At 37.8% G+C, this 20,153-nt stretch overlaps 2 long non-coding RNA genes across 3 annotated transcripts in view; one reads left to right on the forward strand and one right to left on the reverse strand.

The window, feature by feature from the left end:
* Positions 1-6,860: 6,860 nt before the first annotated feature.
* Positions 6,861-20,153, reverse strand: part of LOC311444170 — a 62,294-nt gene continuing 49,001 nt past the window's right edge. For both annotated transcript variants that reach the window (XR_014697680.1, XR_014697681.1), the window contains 2 exons: positions 7,677-8,086; positions 6,861-7,466 (listed from right to left, as the gene is read on the reverse strand). This is a non-coding gene — a long non-coding RNA (uncharacterized lncRNA). The remainder of the gene's footprint in view (positions 7,467-7,676; positions 8,087-20,153) is intronic.
* Positions 8,875-11,806, forward strand: LOC311444175. The gene is made up of 3 exons (XR_014697686.1): positions 8,875-8,920; positions 9,012-9,091; positions 9,543-11,806. It is a non-coding gene; the product is annotated as an uncharacterized lncRNA (long non-coding RNA).

Genomic DNA, 20,153 nt, shown 5'->3' on the forward strand with positions numbered 1-20,153 from the left:
TTACCTAAAATTGATGAATTACTTGGTACCAACCAATTCAAGAACTAGTACAACTTGGTTAACTTATTAGCAAGAAAAAGCCCTTCAAAATCATCTTCTACTTCTGCATTTCAGTTTCATCATCTTCCCCTCTTTGTTTCCCTGAATGACAGGGCTAAGCACTAGGGTTCATATCTATAAATACTTCTCTACTTATTAATAGATTCATCTGTGCTATACCAAAGGTTAGATATCCCAGTTGTGAAATCATCTTTTATTATATTTAAATAAAAGCAAATTCTTACATAGAGAATAAAATAATTCATCAAAATAAAACCCATTTTTTCTCACCAGCAAGTAATTTATGTGCTTGTGCTGAGCCATTATAGTATTCATCAGGCTTCTTCTCTGGTTATGGGCAAAGAAATATACATCTTTGACAATGCAAAGCTTCTCTACTGTCTATGCTGTAAGCTTTACCTCTCCCATTGGTAACATGGAAAACTTCACTTTCCTTAATGTTTTCCCTGAGCTCTTTATATTTGATTGTTTCTTCTGTTTATTTGCACTATTTGGAATTGCCTGTCTGATCTTAATTGACAGCACACTTTATGGCAGTTGGAGAAGAGAGAAGCATATAAGTACATGTATATTAAGAAGGAAAATAAAACATAATCTAGGAGAATAAATAAATAAATAAATAAATATCATTTCTTGTTGATCCTGGCCAAATGGAGATATCTTGGGAGAGGTAAATACAACCACAGCACAAAATTGTATTCCTTGTATCAGTAACAGATCAAACAAAGCAAGTGACCTAGGATTTGAATTAACACATCTATGCTATTTATTTATCTGACTACTCTGAGCATACAGATATTTTGTCCAGTTTCCAGTATCTGGAAAATGAAAAAATAAAATAAATAGAAGGGGGATTTTTTATATGGAAAAACAGGAGGTTCTTTTTTTTTTTCCCCAATTGATTAGTTGATGAGCACTAAGATTGTTTCAGAAAAATACAGCTGATTAGCATTTTCCAGAAAGTATGAAATCATAGTCTCCCCTATATCACCTGTTACACCAGCAGTAAGTTAGTTTTGTTGTTGTTACAAATGATGTTTGGAAATTCACATTAAGACAGTATACCTTTATATTATGCATTAAAACTAATAATGTATATATTATATATACTATGAGTAATATATAGTATATATTCAACCCATGTGTGAATGTCCTTTTGTATTGGAGTGCACCATGGTTGACCCTAGATAATATCTGTTTTAGTTCCATACAAAAAACCCACAGTTCATGCTGTCAGACTGCTTCACAATTTGAATCAAAAAGCACAGCAAGTGCAGAGAACCATGAGAATCACACTTCCCAGGACACTCCCAAGCCCATTAACAAGATAACTTGGATGCAACTACTCAGTCCATGAGACCAGACTAGATTTTACCCCTTGTAATGCAGTAAAGCTCAGATGTCATTTCCTTAACACTTACTCCCGGGATCCAGTCCTCCTACACACCTTCCAAAGGTGCACAGACTGCCAGATGCAAATGCTCTCTAATAAGGGAACTTGCCACAGAAGGTGAAGGAACCCAGCAGTCAGCCAGCATCTCAGCTGAAGCACTAACACAGTGAAAGTGAACTATTGATTTCCTGAATGAATGTGCTTTTCATTCGAGCACAAATTTGCACATTGCAAGTGTTATTTTAATCCCAACAGATTTCTCATGAATTCTCTCTCCACATTTTAGTTCCCCTATATAACCAGGGTGGTAGAAAAGATTGTGGTCAAGAGCTCTGAGAGTGGTGTAAGGCTTTATTTTTATTGTAAATTATAAACCCCAAGTTCATTTTTTGAATCTGCACACAAAGAGTAACAAAGAATATAAAAACTTGAAGGAGTACCTAGGAATAGGAACATGCCAAAGTGCAGCTTCATAGGCTAACTACTCTTTCAGAGAGGAACTGTCAGATATGTGTATAATAAACCACAATTGTGTTCAAAGCTAATGCTAATATTGCTCCGTGGGAGACTAGTTTTAAATGACATATTTTCAAGCCCTTCTATAAATTATCTTTCCTGAGGAGTACTTCAAGGGATCTGGCATTATAATGAACTCCTTAGGCCAGATTTTCAGAGCTATTAAGTGCACCTATGATCACTAGTGCAGTGGGAGACGCAGACAGATATTCAGGCTTGTATCTGGATAGACAGGTTGTATAAATAATCTATTTAAAGTATTCCCACCCAAGTGGAAAGAAAGTAAGAAAAATCAGCTTGAATGAGGATGAAGGTGGCAAGATGACAACACAACTCCTTACCTACCTGAAGCAAGCTAGCTCAAAATTATATGGAAAACACTGCTTATTCTAAAGATATGTACCTTTGCACCCAACTACTGCATTCACATATCACCAATAGATTATAAGAAAAACAAATAAAATAATCTGTTTTGATTATAAGGGGAAAACAAATAACTAAGTACTTTTACAATCAGCAAATGCAAGTCACTAAGTCAAAATGATTTTTTAAAGTATCTATATAATCACACCTATTTTTGAAATATTCTGACATTTGGTGGAACAAATTCTCCTAGCTCCAATGTAATTCAGAGACCCTGCCTACTACTGTTCTAGAACAACCAAGTAGGAAAGTTTGTTCATCTTAACCTGGCCATTCTGGTATTGCCTAGACAATGTGTATACAAATGTTATTGTGAGAAAAAGAGCCTCACCTGCATCTCTCACAACAATATGTTACTTTTTCTTGCAGGTTACTCCTCCTTTCTCTCCCATTGGCCTTCTGGTAGCTGCAACAAAGGAAATGCTTGCACAAAGAAAAATACCTGGCACTTTGCAGTGGATAAGCCAACAATGCATCAGAGAGACAGAAAAACAGGGAGTTTCATAGCAGAGGAGCAGTAACTGAGAGCCCCCAGCCCCCAGTGCTCCGATTTTCCTTTAAGTGGAGTTTGATGAAACAGAAATCCTGCTCAGAGCTGTTCATCACAGCTGGAGTAAACAACTGAACATGAGCCTCCTAGATGTTTAGTCAACAGGGAGCTAACTGCCTACATGTGCTTCAGCTGAAAAATATGAGATCTCAGAGACCAGAATACGTATCTATTCAGGATGTGCGACATCAGAACAATTTGACATTTGAAGAAGACTGAGTCCATATAAGCTCATTATTTAAATGAAGATCTCTAGGTACAAAGGTACGAATATTTACATATTCAGAGGCCTAAATATTTTCTGAACATGAAAAATAGTCCCCCCCCCCCCGAAGTTTCTGCTAAAAAAAAAAAAAAAAAAAAATAGGAGTAGCTAAAGAGCACTTAAAGTACAGTGAGACATTGACAATTAGCCTCCTAATTAAAGGATACGAAGAAGGATAGGCTAAAAACAATTTATTTTGAGTAGGATATTCCCAGTTGTTCCTCAGTGTACGACTGTATTCTCCTAAAATGTCACAGCATATTAAGTGCCAGAAGAGAATTATTTCAGCATATGATGAATGAAACAACACAACCCCAAGGAACTAAGTCACAATGCGACAAAGCTGTCCATGAAACAAACTGCAGCTCAAATTCCAGAGTGCAGGCTCCTACAGTATGAATACTACTGCAGAGGCAAAATAACGACATAATAACATTGTCATTTGCTTTGATACACTACAACCATTGGTAAATGAAGGTCACAATAACATTTTCAAGTATCCCAAGAAATTTAAGAAATCCAGGTTTGTAGTATAGAGATTTTTATAAGCATGAAAAGCTTTTCATGCTTCCCTCTGAAGAGAGACAAAAGGAAAGCCAACACTGCTAGTACTGCCCCTCCCTGGGGCTCTTTTTTCAGGCCACTGTCCTGAAATCAGACTATCCAAGTCTTATTCTGACAATAATATAGTTAATGACCTCCAGACTCTTCCATCTTCTTTATACTGTGCTTCAAGATATGAATTCATCCATGAATGATTTGTCTGTGTGAAAAATAAAAGCCATAGACTATATCTACTGACAAGCTTCACTAAACTAAATCCGTAGCAGGATTCTATAGATTATAGCTTATAAATTTGCAAACAAGTTTTGCAAAAAGGGGTGGCATAAGATTCATTCTTGAACAGTTTGAAGTCTTTTTGGTGTTGCACAGAACCTCATAAAAACTGTTAGATAGAACATTTAACTTTGTGTAAGAATTTCAAACTTTGTTGGAAGAATAAGAAAGCCGTATAACTGCTAAATTAGTAAGTAGAATTTTTTGAATATGCCTATTGACCTAGAAACTACAAATTACAATTTCTGTGTGTTTTTTTTTTTATTTTATTTTTTTTAAGAGCACAGTTTTGTCATGTTATTCAAACAGAAACTATTTCAAAAAAAAATTTTCAGACAATCTATTCCGTGTACATGGCTGCTTTTATTAGATGGTTGTCCTCAAGTAGTCCAAACAACAAATGAAACTTATAACTGATGACAAGTTATGAATTCCCTCTGTCATATACCAAAATAGACAAAAGTGTTCTAACACTGATCAGTAATTCAGACCAAATTTAAGTCTGAATGCTAATTAAAAATCTGCTGGTCTTCACTGCTTTATGACAAAGAAAACAGAGCCAGTGGTTGAACTGAACTAATTTTACTAAGAAATGTTTGGCATCCCACTCTGCTGAAACTTCAGATTACGTGAAAACCTAACAGTATTTTTGATCAATTCTGAAACATGCCAAAACACTTGATTTTGTAAAGCATCTGTTACAAACTGCCTCTTAGAATGCTAATATTTCAATGTATGTTGATGTTCCGCTGAAAAAGCTCCATCTTGTGTAAAATGACATCCTGAGAAGTATGGAAGACATGCAAAATTTGCTCTGCTCGATTATCTTTAAAGTTAGTCTTCCCGTGGAAAAAAAAAAAAAGTGCTTAGTTTCTTTTAATGTCTACTTATCTATGCGAAGAAAGAGGACATTACTGGATATTCCATTAATTATTACTTATATATTAATAGTAAGCTACAAAGCTAATTGCACACTTCCTACTGTTTCAGATCTGTTAACTCCCAGGCAGAATTTTTAAGAAGTCTGTATTTTTTAATTTCACAGAAAAGTAACAAAAGTATATTACCTGCAGACATATGTAAAGATGAAGGGGCTTATAAATTGCAGATGGCATGGACAAAGGCCAGTGGAAGTGGACGTAACTCTTGTAGTTTAAATATGCTGTTACAGTATAAGTTTCCACAGATGCTATAGAAAATGTTATCACTACACAGAAGAAATCTTAAAAGGAAAAGCGTAAACTTCTGTTAAGTGAAGCAATAGCAATTTAGGAAATTCTAACGATAGGGCCAAACCATGCCTTTCATATCTCTTTAAACATGCTTTGTTGAAGATAACAGAAGAAAATCTCCCGAGACCACATAGTCTCATGTGTGATTATTATTCAGCAGCATGTACTTACCTAGATCCGACAGTGCTCTGTATTATAAATCAGTATTAGTATTCTGGTATCTGACACCTCCTGAAAACTGAGACTGAATCTTAGGGGACAGTCTTTGCTGTAAATGATTTATACTGAGTTACGCTGTTTGCTTTTCTGTTCTGGGAAAGAGCAAGAATGACTAGACCCTTGTGGCACATTTCTTGATTGGACTTAGCTTATTTCAATCTCTTTGCTTTATATCTATTACCTTTGCCAATAATAAGATAGAAGATAATACTCACTTGATTATTCCTAAAAAGCAAGCAGAAGAAGGAATGTAAATGTTAGCTGATGAGTCCTTGATTATGCATGCTGGCTATTAACCCTTTCAAATATTAATTACAACTTTTAATAACACATTCCTCTTTCCATTGAAAATAGGTATGCTGTGTCCATAACAAGAAGAATTGGTGCCCAAGTCTATGCTCTTCCAGATCTAGTGGAGGTGAAACTGAAGGTGGTAATGACCATGTTTGCCTGCTTGATGGGCAGAAGAATGAATTGAGTATAAAAGGGTTGACCCATGTAAAAATTAAAATAAACACCAAAACACAACAAAAACCCAACCTGCCACCCAGGGTGCATGAGTATCAGACTGGCTGTGTCCATGCTGAAATGCTGTTGGCCTAGGAACTGTTGAATCACAGAATCATCTAGGTTGGAAGAGACTCCAAGATCACCTAGTCCAACCTCTGACCTAACACTAACAAGTCCTCCACTAAACCATATCACTAATAAGCTCTACATCTAAATGTCTTTTAAAGATCTCCAGGGATGGTGACTTACCACCATTTTAAAGACCTAAGGGATGGTTCAAGTTCAAAGGATGTTGTTTGCTTTGCAAGACAAAATCCAATCAACATTCTCAGGGAGAGGAGTTTTAACCAACAGATGTTCTCTTTTCCCAAAGGAAAGTTTGATTTATCAAGTCAATACAATCATAGCACCTTCAATGCTGCTCTGGAGCTGTCTGTTTTCACCACATTATGTCTCTGATACCTGGTGTTGTCCCCACCCCAACCCCAAGGGCTCTGAGGTGGCCAGTATGAGTTGGAATGGGAATGGATCTTATTTCTATCTGTAATCCTGATTAACTGCTGTCATTTGGTACAAACTCATTCTGGGTTTGACCACCTCCTTAACTTCGCAAAGTAGGAACACAAGTAGGAACATGCAGACCAGCTCACGATGCTAAATGAGAAAGGAGTTTTTGTTTGTATTTTAAGTTAAACTATATATGAGAATACCACTATACTTGGACTAGTCCCAGTAAGACATGATCGATACCATGTTGCTAATGGCACAGTTGCACCTGAAAATGAAAGTGAATTAACATTTGTATGTATTTTGTTTCAGTTGTGTGTACCTAGAACATAATTTTTACAAAAAATATGCATGAAAAATATAACTTCTTTATTTAAAATTTTGTTGGATATAAAACCATACTACATTGTGAGGAGGTTCTTGACAGGGAAGATGCAAATGTTATGAATGGTAGGGTTCAAAAACCTGAAGAGCAAACGTGATGGAACATAAAATTATTTTTATAGATAAAATGAACCATTGAAAAGTAATATGACAGTAGTGTTGTTTGAACATGAAGGTTTTACAGTAGAAGGTAGTTATGAGTCTATATACCATAAGGATATAGCTGCAAAGTTCATTATTACTGTCATGAAGTTGTCCTTAAAAGTGATTCATTTGTGGCAGAGAGGGGGAGGAGGGAGGGCAGTGAAAGGTCATATTTCAATTGATTTGGGACCAACATTACCGTCAAGGTTTCCAATTTGAATATAGGAAAAATTCAAAGTACTGCCAAAAGAGTCTTATAAATTTACTATATATTTACAGGATTTATTTAATCAGACTACTTCATTTCAAACTACCGCAATATTTTAAAATGAGTAGAAGCACCTTTCATTTCAGACCTTCTCTTCTTCATCACTCTTGCCTCACAGTTCCGCACGATGCCTCTTCTTTCTTCGCCACCGGCTGCCGCTGCAAAGGAAGAACAACACGCTTAGACCGGCAAAACACCAACTCCTCTGCCAGGAGGACATGGGGAGCCCCGTCCCTGGAGGGAGCTCCCCACAGCACTGCCTGGCCCCCGGCTCACCCCCTGCCACTCTCCAGACCCCGTCCTTGTGTGTCACCACCCCCCCCACACACACACCCCATGCAAAAACAGCACAAATCAGCGTTTCTCACCTGAAGGACACGTAGAAGAGGTCCAGCTGGTGCTGGAGCTGGGCTCAGAGGTGGGCACCCTGGGCAAACAGAGCTGGGCAGGCAAAGCAGCAGCCAGACAGGCTGCACCCCTGCTTACAGGGGGCTCGAGCCGCTGCCCGGACCACAAAGTGGACACCAGGGCACTGGCTGGGCCCTGAGTTACGGGGCAGCCCTGGTCCCAAAGGCAAACGGAGGCTCCTTCTCTCCAATTTGCAAAGCTGGCCAGGACACCAAAGGTGCCAACCACGCTTTTCTTACGTGTCCGCAGACCTGACGACCAGGACAGCCATTTGCCCAGCGTGCCTTTCTCTTTGCTCCTCTGCTCCTCTTCTGCACCACTCTTGCCTCGCAGTTGATGCCTTCGCTTCTTTCTTTACCACTGGCTGGTGCTGCAAAGGAAGCACGATCCACATAGTACAAGTAAGCACCAAATTTTCTGTCTGTCCCCAGAGTCTAACTGAGGGATTTACCTCTTATTTTCCTTTTTATTTTCTCCATTTTCTCGTGTATGTTACCTTGAAGTTTCCCTCCTCTAATGTTACTATTTTTACTATTTTAAATTTACTATTTTTATTTATTTATTTACTATTTATATTTAATATTTTTTACTATTTTAAATCCCTTTAAAATGCTCATTCTGTCTCTCTCTGTCCGCATTACCTCTGATTTTCCCTGAAAAAACGTGCATTTTGTCCCCCTCCCGCGTTGTCTCTGTTCCCTTTAAACCGCCTGAAGCTTTTTCGGCTGTAAAGCTCACTCTGCCCTCCCCGAATGACCTCCACTTTTCTTTTAAAAATCATCCCCAAATACTACGCTGTTCTCTAATATAACTGTCCAAGGTTCCTAATTAATTTGTGCCTTCTGTAACATCCCCCAGCTCCTCACACGGGTGACTTTTTAGGTTTATTATTAAACCCTACGAGGGGTTGACCGGCGCGCGGGCAGGGCTTTGAGCCAGCGGTCCGCCAATGGGCTCGGGAGTGGCGCGAGCGCCGCTTGCCGGCAGGCGCGGAGCGGCGCGCGCCGTTCCCGCGCTCCGCGGCTCGGAGCAGCGCCGCGGTGCTGCGCGGGAAGAGCCCTGCAGCGAGCCGCGGGAAGCCGCGTCGGCGGTGCACGGGGTGTGCACGGCCCCACACACGCCCCTGTCCCCCGGCGGTGACGGGCCGTGCAGCAGCAGCTCTTCCCCCCCACACCCTCCAGAGGGGCACACGGGGCACCCACAGGTAACTGCCCCCCCCCCCCCCCTCCATTTTTGCAAGTTGATATACTGAGATTCCACTATATTTACATCTATCTGCTCTGATATTTAATCAGAAATTGTGAGAGAAGCATTCCAGGGCTGCTTCATAACCCCTTTCAGAACTGGAATGGGGGAAGGAGAAACTCAATAGCAGGTAATAAAGTTGATGCTGCTTTTTGTTACCTTGTTCTGCGGAATTCTAGGGCAACGCAAGTAAGTACCCACAGATTAGCTGCGTGTCAGCTCTCTGTAGGGCGGTAGAGGCAAGATGCTAACTTATGAATTGATCTGCAATTCCTAGCTAATGCATTGCCCCTCTGAACCAAATTGCCAATGCTCAAACAGTTTAACAGCGTCCTGAGCCCAGGCAATTTTGTGAGCTGCTATTAAAGGACTGGGAAGGCTAGAAAGACTAAATGCTTTAGGAGAAATCAGATAAGATAGATGGTTCTTCCTTTTTGCTAAAGCAGCTTAAACCAAAGCAGAGCTGAGACTACATGAACAGTTTCTATGCTGCCATGGGCTTGCATTGCATCTAGGCTGTGCGCTTGCTGGGTCTTAGCCCAGGCTCTGAGCCTTATCTTGTACGTTCTGCCTGTGCTCAGGTACATGCTGAACATCCTCAAGGACCTGGGTGATGGTCAGAAAGCCAACAATGACATTATAGTCAGCTGGGTAAACCAGACCCTGAAAGAAGCTGACAAGTCCACCTCCATCCAGAACTTCAAGATGCATGTTCCCCTCTTGCAACCAAAAAGAACACAAGCTTACAAGTTGTGGATTTAATTGATGCTATTCAAACATCAAGCATAGTCTCACCTGATTATTACTAAAAAGCAAAAAAGGAAGAGGAATGTAATTATTAGCTGATTAGTCCTTCATTGTGCGTGCTAGCTATTAGCCCTAACAAATATTAATTGCAATTTTAACTGTTGGTAATGTGGACCTGACATTCAAAGGTCAACTTGTGCATTAAAGACCATTTCCCCTACTGTGGAAAAAGAATACGGCAAAAGATCAAAATACCTCTATAAACAGAATGGTGTGGTTGGACTGCTGCACTTCATGAAGACAAAACTGAATCTTACTAAAAAGAGGGTGGCAGGTGAAACTGTGTTGGATAGGGCAGGAGATGCTGACCTGTCATTTAACATACCTTTGGGAAAAGACCCAAAAGGATGTTTAACGTACAAAGAGCTCACAGATCTGAACCTTCATGACAGCCACACCACGTACAAGATGGCTCAGTATCCCTAAAGTAAGCAAGGAAAATTCCTCCAGTTTCTCAAACAGGAATCCTTAACTCTTAGGTCCCTACTTTGTGCTACTTTTTACTCCCCTTTGGAGAGGAGAAGAAATAGTGCTCACGTGGCCAGGCACCAGTCTGCACTGGGAAGGGGCAGTTACCGTAACAGTTGCCTACCAGCTGGGTACAGCACCACCACTGTACTCACACTGCTCCTCTGACCCATTTCACCACAGGATTCAGCCAGCTGCCCCCATTTTCTGCTGGGTGGGTGGAAGAGAAATTATGGTTTTAAACTTTGCATTTAAAAATCTCTTGTTTTCAATTTGCTTGACTCTTGCTAAAAAAGAGGCAGCAGTAAGGCTCCCTCAGGTGGTAGGTGAGTTAGAAAGTGCATTCAGTGCCTGTTCCTCATCATGACCATCTGTGTCCCAGACTGAACAGGCAGCTGTGTGGGCTTCTTAAGTGAAATTCAATTTACTCTTGCATCAGGCCAAGTCCAAGTGACTTCTGCATTGCAGGTGGGAGTCTTGGAGCTTGCTCACCAGCACTGCCCCCAACTATGACAGTAACATAAGTTCCAGGAGTTCAAGCCCTACAGGCAAGTATAGACACAGTCATTACATTTGTTACTATGAATTCACCATCTAGCTAGAAAAAAATCTAAAATAATTGCCTCATTGATGGGCATTTTGAAGAGCTAGCAATGTAGTCCATAAACATGTTTCATATTTGTAAAACAAATTCATTTTTGCAGCCAAACGTGACATTGCATATTGTTGTGAGATGGCCTTTACAAAGACAATAATAAATCACAAATACCCTTAATAGGATAATACTACCATGAATGTGAAAAGAAATAAGCATCTGTAAACCACAGATTAAAAGAGGCAGCATATTTAATACAAAACAATGTAATGTAATGCCAACACGAGACGAGAAGATTACAAATTTCTTCAATTAGTCATACAGACAAACCATGAATACAAATATTCAGTATCAGCACTCTAATATAGAAAGCATATCAAAAATAGGTCAAAATAAAATGCATCAAGACTACTCAAACAAATGACAGTAATGTGAAGATAATGCTTTTTCTCATTTCTTGTATACTATTGAGATGTGAATCTGGCAGTACTTCTTGAACCAACTTCACTGTTTGTTACAGTCCTTTTATTATTAGTATACTGTTATGAGCCTAATTCTTCCAAGATATCTCAACGGCTATTCCCTGTTCCTTTTTGCTTGGGGGTGGAGGGAGGAATGGGATATATTCCATCATTTGCCTGCCAGCTTTGCAAGAGAGAAAGAACCTTCAGAAACAAATATTTTCTGCTAATTATTAAACTGTGATTGGCCAATTCAAAAAAAAAAAAAAAAAAAGCTCAGTGTGAGCCCATCTTATGGTAGGAAAGACTCTCTTTATGCTTTATCATTCATTTCTTCATGTCTTTTGTCTCCCCTGTGAGAAGAAACCTATTATCGTGCAATAGCCAAGAGAAAGGAGTCCCAAGGGTAAATATGCTTGATGTGGTAAATACACGGCTTGCATCTAGCTTTGTGTCATCTGATTGACTTTCGGCAATGTGTTATGGCTGCACACCCTACCCACATGGATCAAATTCCTTGTACTTTAAGATGTATAGATACAATTTTGTGAATTAAAAACTGTCAAACCAAGAGAAAAATAAAAGCCATGAAATCAAACTCAGTGAGTTTTCTTTCAGTTTGCCCTGCTCTGGTACAGAGTAGCCCAGAACCAATATTCTAAATGAAAAGTGCGTGCGAGTGAGTGAGTCTCATTATAAAAGGTTACCACTTAAAAGGAAACTTCAACTCATGCCATCTAATCTCTGTTAAACATTGAATTGAAAATAAAGGAAACTATTCTGGCACCAGATGTTTGAACTCCAGCTGGTACTTACACTGACAATTTATTATTATAAACCTTCACTTTTCAATCAGAATGGCTTGAAGGTCTCTCCTGTAGCAGCAGAGCCAGCACCTGCCTGCTAACTCAGTAGCAGTATTGCCACTCATGCAACAAGGAATTCTGTAATTTTTCACCCTCATTTTTCTCAGCAGTTGCTGCTAATGAAAATGATAATCGAGAGACCTATATTGAGTTACAATGAGGAACAAGGAGAGTAGTAGAAATTTCAATATTCAAGCTGCATAAAATAGTCTTGATTTAATTCATTTGTAGATAATTACACATTTTAGCAAAGAAAAATGTTGATAGCTTAAAATTTATGGTGACCCAGAATATTCAGTAGTGATCTTATGATGTAAGTATGGAACCAAGGACCCCACATTTAATGTTGTTAAATTTATTCTAATAGTTCTTACTTATATTCCACATTGTCTCTGTATTTGTCCTTCACAACATCATGTCTTTATGAAGTTTACTTTCCACATTTTCATTTGACCCATCCCAAGCTAATCAATAAAATATTACATATAACTGATCTCAGAGGAGTAAGCTTCCAGTTCAAGACTCTTTTAATGCAAGCCATAGCTGTCTACCATATATTCTGACTTAAATTGTATAAGCTTCCCATTCTTCAATTTAATTAATCTTTTTCCACCCAAAATCCTGAGATATTTCTGAAGATCATATAGATGAGATCTATTGCATTGTATTTGCTTAAGAAATTATTTTTCTTATCAGAGATAAAGCCAACTGGATAACTTTTATTTTAACCTATCAATTTTATCTTGTTTCTCATCTATGTGCTTTATGCACTAAAGTCAGACCAAGACTTAAATGCACTAAGTAGACATCCTTCTGTTGTTTGTACTCAAAATTGACGTGGGATCAGTAATTACATAGGTCAAATCTCTCAGAATTGTGGGAGAGAAATTATCCAAGTCCCCCGATTTCAGGGGATGAACTCCCAGAGCAATGATTGCACGTTACAGGTATAAGTATCTATTTCAGTGTGTCATACCAAGTCATACCAAGCCATCTTTGTCTTAGTGATCAAAATCACTATCCTCACTGAAAATCAAAGCTTTTCCTACTTTATCTTTTTATGTGCAGTAACGTTTTCTCCAAAATATCTTTAAAATAGACTGATAATTAATATACATCAAATGTATCACTTGCTATCACGAAAAATAGAGCTCATTTCAGCATGCTGAAGGCAACAGTTGCTGAAACAAATTCAGTAGCTGTTTAAATCTTTGTTATATCTTCCTTATTTGAAGAGCTTATTTCAATTCATGGGACAATTTTTAGTTGTTCTTTTCCAATCATATATATATATTTTTCCATTTCCAACTTATGCCTCATTATGGGAGACTTGGTCAAAAAGCCTTTGAAAGAAATTCTCATAATTCAGTCTTTGTCTTTCATTTTTTCTTTAACTAATTTTAAATTTAACATAATTTAGCAATGTCTGGGAAGAAAATCCGTCTATAGGTGTTATTCCTTGTAAAACTGTAAAGCACTGCTTTTTATCTTCAATTCTTGCTGTTCTCCAGCTATAAATCAAATGCCTTTTTCTAAAATATTACAGAGCCTCAGAGCTATGAGTACAGTTAATAAAGGGCTGGTGCTATTCTCCATCCCGGGTGCCTTGCACTGGAATGCTGAAGTTAGAAGATTCACATGTAACACCATTCAGTGCATGTGTTTCAGGAAGAAAATGGAAGTGACTTGAGGTAGATCAGAATTACTGATTCTCTAAAGGATTTTCCTTACCCTCATCCTTTGGAGTTTCCTAAAATAAACACTGAAGCCCACTTGCAAGAATAAAAGCAGCTTTTATTTTAACGGAACTCATCCCACAGCTAAAGAGTGGTACAAATCCATTCTGACTGCTATGAATTACTTCCTAGCATTGGCCACCGGCTTGTGACCATTTTAAATTCTGCAGATCGAGTTGCGAGATAAAGTCTTCTTAACTGAAAATTTATGCTGACGTGCATTTTTGACATATGAAAAACAATGGAACACACTTAGTTTGTTATAAATTATCTCTAGATTATCCAAATTTGCATCTTCTAATATCTCATCAGAATACTTTGTAGAAAGGCTTCTGTTTCTGAAGAATGATATTTATTCTTTTATTGAAATGTTGCCATCAGAAAGCATAGTTTGTTCCCATCCATAATTCAGAGTTCCCTTCCAAAACGGCAGAAGCTGACTGTTCAAATATATTGAAACTATCATAGCCTGCAGCACCTGCTGCAATGCATTACTGATTTTCAGTGGTGGCACTGACGCATTTCAATGAGCATATGCTTTCCTCTATATTGGGAAACTTTAAATGGAAATCTACTTCCCGGGGACTTTATTTTCCTGAGACTTCCCCAAGATAGATACTTGGGGAGAAGAAAAAAGAAAAAAAGACCTCTGGACAATTGTACATTGAGGATAGAGTCTCTTAAGGAAGCCTCCACTTTTTATTTTACTTTTTTCATTTTTACACAGCTCATCTTTTCCATCACTCCACAAGGGAAAGAAACCAGGTCAGAGGGAGCCAGCAAGTCTGACACAGCCGTGCAAGTGTTGGTGCACTTGTGGCCCTGGCAGAGCTTCTGTAAATCTACAATTCATATATGTTTAGGGGATAGATTCTATAAATCTTACCCAGCCTGAACTAGTAGCTCTACTCCCAACTCTCCACTACCTTCCCCCCCTCCTTTTTTTTTTTTTTTTTATAATGTGTTCAGTCAGTTATGTTTTTTCTTGCTAAATTAGAATAATACATGGCTTTCCTCACAAGTTAAAGCTTAGTTCATTGCAGATTGAGAGCTATCTAGCCTGTTCCAAAAGCAGTTCAGGTTCCTAACAAAATACCAAGTTCTCTCTGGAGCAACAGGGGCTGGAGGGCCTGCTGGCATCCTTAAGTCCCTTAGATTACATCATTCGTGACCTCAACATTACAACAGCAAGAGGTACAAGTAGAAACAATGGAGAGGAGTGAATCTACAATATGCAATTTATTGCTTCAATTTTTAGATCCCAAGTGCATTAATTTTAAAAAGGATGCATGGTAATTATTTAGGGGGGGATAGGGTTCCCTGTTCTTGACTGGAACAATGAATCATTAAATAAGTGAGTGCTTGAAGACACCATGCTGAGGAGAACTGTCTGTCATCAGTAAGCAGAGAAAAATCTGATTCCGACAGCAGCCTCATCAGCTACTACATAATTTAAATAGAAGTTGAATAATCCTAAAGGGTTTTAGAATCTCATCTAAACAGTACTATTAAACATTCTCAGAATATTTTATTGCAAATGAAGACCCTTTTATGCTCTCAGATAAATTTAAAAGGATACCTGTAATTTTATTTATGGTGTAAATATGTCCTTCCATGATAAAATGCTATGAGTTTTAAGAATGTAGAATTCTATAGTTTGGTAGCATATGAGCGCACTCAAAAGAATCTAACAGCAGTGGAAAGGTCTTACTTTCAATTTGAACACATCCATTTCTTTCTCCCGGTTCTTAATCAGTCACTAAGTACTATTTACAAAATTCGTGCTCAGTTTAAAACTGAAAATAACAATTAAAAACAAACACATTTTAAGTTGCTTCTGTTTTACTGTCCTATACTGGGAGACAGAATTTCTAAAGTATGACTCTGTCTCCTAACCCCCTGCACACATCTCCTTGACTCACTGTTTGATCTTTCCAAGCTTCCTCTTCACTGAAACCCTAATGACTAATTTCGTGCTTGGAGTGAAAAACAAACTCCCTGGGTGAATGGCAGCAAGCACATCAGCTTTGAAAAGCTTCTGGTACACACTTTGAAACCCAGGGAAATAATTATTTTGGTTGAAGCAATAAGCTATACATTACTGCTGAAACAAAGCTAGTGTCAGGTTAAATAGACTGTCAATTATTCAGAAAATCAGAATTTGAATAAGTCAATTGGAAAGTATTCTGATTTAGCCTCAGTTGTTACAGAATTCAAGGAAGTAACATCATAGACAGTTAAAATGCTGTACATTCACAGCTTGATGCACTGTTAGGTGCTCTGTGACATTGGTTCATGCTTTTAAGACTTTTTTTTTTTAAAGAAAAGAAATAATAAAAACAACTTTCAATTTTTAAAAATATTTGAAATCCACCAAAAATAATGGGCAGGAGAGTGAATGATTATGAAATACAAATGTCTAATGACAGTTAAAAATATGCAGAGCTGTAAAGGTTAAAGGCCTGATTAAATTCATGCTCCAGTACTGTTACCAATTTTGTAACCAACCAAAAACAAACAAACAAACAAAAAAATCCACAGAATTTAGTTTATAATACATGTGTTATTGTCTCTACTAATTTTGATTATTTTGCAGAGACTTGCAAGACCAGAGAAATATAGTACAGTGATTTATTTTTCACTATTGCAGAAAATATGATATTGGTATAGGATAGAATAGATGTGGCTAATCCAGTGCTAAATATTTTAATGCTGCTACTCTGCCATTTTACAATATATTCACATAAGGGAATTTTCCCACAGCTGTGTTCTAACTATCACATGTTGTCTGTAGAAGCTGAATGAAAAGGTGTTCAGCTGTGATCACGGAAGGATATTTTGATACGATGTCCAAATGAGAAAATCTACAACTGAAATATGTATTGCACAAAAAAAAAAGAAAGGGGGGGGGGGGGGGGGGGAGGGAGGTAAATGTTGTTAAACACAGACATGAGCTTTTCTGCTCTCTACACCATGAAAAGAAAATCCAAAAATCAGATGGAAGTGCATTTGTAGGTTATCTGACATCTCACAAAAATCCTAAGCAGGAGCTAAAATAACTTACTGATAAAAATCTTTTAGAAGAGTATGTTTTGTAGAAGTACATTATGAGACTGACCTGGTACAAAGACCTCCATAGTAATTTGAGGTAGCTGAATCACATATGCATCGTTATCATAACGCAATTTTCAAAATGACAATCTCAGCAGTCACTGCATTTATAAGAAGGACCTGGGTAAGAACTTTGGAGAAACAAAGTACCAGAACAAACAGGTCACAAGGCAGACAGCCTTGTCTCTACTGCCAGCCTGCTGAGCTGCAGCATTCAGGGTGGAAAGGGGCTCCACAGGCTGCCCTTCTCTCATGGTGCGATGTCTTTTCCAGTGGCTCTGTTAAAGGAGGAAGCATGCATGAGCACCAGGAAGCACTCATGAAACTAACATCTCAAAAGTATAAAGGCTTTGAAAGTTCTCTCTCTCCCTCTCTTTTTAAACCTGAAGAGATCTGTTCAAATGAATATAGCACTTATGATTTATGATCCTGTCAAGTTTTTGATCAAATGAGCTTAAGCACTTGTCTTGAACCTGCCAGGTTAAGGATAAAGGAATTCAGTTCCTATAATTATCTCCTGTCTCCACTTTTATTCCCTTGTTTGTTTATATGTGAGAGGTTACAAAGAGTAAGAAGTCAGCAGTGTCTATGAAGATCTAACATTAACTAGAGAGAGGTTTCTAGTTAGATGATTTTTTTTTTGCCAGTAAACATAAAAAAACATGAGATCACATAAATAGTCTTTCCTAATGATTCAAAATACTTTCTTTTAAATGTTTTTCTCTCAACCACTAAACAGAGCTGTAGCAAATCAGTTGTAATTGTTTCCAAAGGACAGTTCAAGGCTTAGACATATACAAGAAGTTTTTTATTCTGAATTCAGAATTTTCCTGGCCACATAGCTCATGCATGTATTGCTGGATGAAGGAGGCACATGGTCACTGTTAACACTGCATGGGTGATGATCCCTGTTGTTTTTAACTATTTCCCAGGAAGATTCAGATATAAATTCAAAGTACAAAAAAAAAGAAACTCTAGCGCTGTTCTAAGCCCCTCACTGTTTGAAGCATTCTCCTGGGAGCTACGATATTAAACCTGAGTTTAGGATGAAATTAAAGTTAGGATGTCTTCTGAAATCAGGAATACCCCGTAGTATTCATATGCAGGATATACACTACACATCATAAATAAATGGCAGGCAGGGCAAAACTTCAAACCATTAGTTACAACAAAACAAATAAAAAGTCTGCAGTCAATCCAGAGCAAGCAGAAGTACATATTTTTTCTCTACTTTACGTGTAATACATTAAAGAGAAGATTCACAAATGTTATGCCTGCTTGTAGATAGGATAGATCCCCTCCCTTGCTTTCATCCCCCTTGCTCTTATTTCCCTTCATCCATGCCAAAGTTACACTGATTATGGGACTATTCACAGCAGCATGTTAAAGCACAAATCTATTCATATTTTTGGGCTGTAAGAGAGCTTTCTTATAATGAGGAAGGAATAAGTTCATCTCTTGTGAGCAGACTACATAAAATGTCATATCTATTATCCTAGTTCCCTCATTGACAGATTTAAGAGAAATGAGTTATAGTTTTGAGTAAATGGAATTACAGGTGACTGTAGTGATTATAGGTTTATTACCTATCAACTTTCTGATTAGGATTCATCAGATTACTAGGCTAAAAAATCTAATATCTAATCAAATAAATCTAATTCCTGTTAGCAGTTCATTTTTAGGGAGGCCTGTCTTAAACAGATGAAACCAAATTCATGCAAAAAGGATTTTGCCTGGAAAAAATCTGTTTTATTTTTCATTATGTATCACAAAAAGGTTTGCAATAAACAGTTACAGTACAGTATTATATGGCACACAGTTGAAATCCTATAGATATTAAAGTAAATTCAGGGTAAAGATCAGTCCAAGGTAGCGTAATCAGGGAGTGTTCTAAACAAAGGGGGAAAAAGTTGTGTGTGAGATCCTACCATAATCAGGAAATTCTCAAGTGGTCATTTAATCCATTTAGTTCCTGCCACTGCAGTGATGCCAAGCAAACTTCTTGGTGCCAGCAATCTGGTCAACGACTACAAACCAGATGCTTAGAATACATCAGCCAAACAAAAACATCTGTATAAAGCAGTCTTTCCAGAAACAGGCTAAGACAAAATAACACGTATTTCATAACATTTTCCCACATACATTTTCTAGATCCATTCTTGTTCAGAAATATCCACCTCACCACCTTTGTGTGTAATTATTATGTATGCATTTCCTGCTCATTTCCATAAAACTGCTCATTATTATTCATTAACAAGTAGAACTGGAAACAAAGTACACTTAAAGCTGAGTTCATTTGTCTCATAAGAGCTGGCAATGTAAAATGAAGCAACCTCTCTTTGTACATTAATCATTTGGCTCAGCATTATGCCATGTTAGAAAAATATGCTTAATATGGTGATGGTTTAGCTACTGTGTGTGTATCATAATCCAGAGTAGAATAATTAGGGGAACAGGTTAAGTACTCAAATAACTTTTTTTTTTTTTTTCCTACCATGAGAGCTTGTACATGGTGTAGAATTTTGGTCTGATTTTCAGATGTGTTTACCAAGTGTCAGGTTTTGTTTTTATGATTTAGGTAATTATTCCAGTAGCCTGTTTACTTTCAATTGTCCAAAAAACTTTGTGTTTGAGCACTCAGGATTCTAACAGAAAAAAATCAACAAAAATATATAATTGATCTTAGATGCACAGAAAGAATAGGGGGATTTATGTCACAAGAGCAAGGAATATTTTTGCCTTTTCCAACAACAGATTTTCAAATGAGTAAGCCTCATCCAACTGCCTACTGTGAAACTCCCCAGCCACTTTTTGTAATGCCCTGTAATCCACTTTGTGCATAACATTTGGAATACCAGAAAGGCAAACACAGAACCTCTCAAGGATTAAAAAACTGAGAGATCAAAGTATTTATCATCCAGATTCTCCCATGAAACATGGATAGCGTCAAAACAGCAACACACATTTTTAGGATTATGCAATATACTTAAAGCAACAAGAACCTTTTCTGAAAGTTTTTACATAGTGTTGACAAGCTAATATGTGAAACCATTTATGAAAAAAATTATTTCTTCAACTTCTTCATTTCTAATGACAGATTACTTCTTTCTACTGAAGATTAGAGTATGGTTGGAGAAGTATGGTTTCT

This window comes from Aythya ferina, assembly GCF_964211825.1.
Source record: "Aythya ferina genome assembly, chromosome: 13".
In the NCBI taxonomy this organism is placed as follows: Eukaryota; Metazoa; Chordata; class Aves; order Anseriformes; family Anatidae; genus Aythya; species Aythya ferina.